Source organism: Nannospalax galili, unplaced genomic scaffold (genome assembly GCF_000622305.1).
Source record: "Nannospalax galili isolate Female #2095 unplaced genomic scaffold, S.galili_v1.0 scaffold312, whole genome shotgun sequence".
In the NCBI taxonomy this organism is placed as follows: Eukaryota; Metazoa; Chordata; class Mammalia; order Rodentia; family Spalacidae; genus Nannospalax; species Nannospalax galili.
The window spans coordinates 7,744,854-7,745,304 of record NW_008335967.1 but is presented as its reverse complement, the minus strand read 5'-3'; the positions used below and the strand labels follow the sequence as shown (position 1 = coordinate 7,745,304).

Below are 451 nucleotides of genomic sequence, written 5' to 3'. Positions count from 1 at the left end.
TAAAAGTACCAGACTGGTGGAACTAACCTTCTTGGATGTTTAACAGACATCTTTGAGGCCTATAACAATTTGGTCAGAGGGACATAAAGGACAGTTTTGCTCCTTGCCCTCCTAGGTCGACTAGTTCCAAGGGACTATGAGCATCTCTCAAAATGTCCTGTAATGGTGGTGGGTCACCTGTCCTCTTGATCAAGGAGGCCAAGGAGACCCACCAGATGGAATTGAACCAGCGTCCAGTCTACAAAGAGGAGGGTCAACACAGAAGAATCATTTCCTCCATGCCTCCAAGTGAAGCAAACCATGGTCGAGCAGGACCTTTGATTTATCTTCACATAGGCAGAACTGGTAAAAGAAAGGAGCCGGGGGCTCCTCCCAAGCCCATGTGACCCATGAGGAACAGATCCTCAAATGACCTTAAGAGTGAAAATAAATTGGTTTATCTGGGCCAACT

The 451-nt window shown here is 46.8% G+C and overlaps 1 protein-coding gene across 2 annotated transcripts in view; it reads right to left on the bottom strand.

The window, feature by feature from the left end:
* The window catches only part of Phtf2 (putative homeodomain transcription factor 2), a 139,284-nt gene that overhangs the window by 3,567 nt on the left and 135,266 nt on the right, over nt 1-451 (bottom strand). The window lies entirely within an intron of this gene.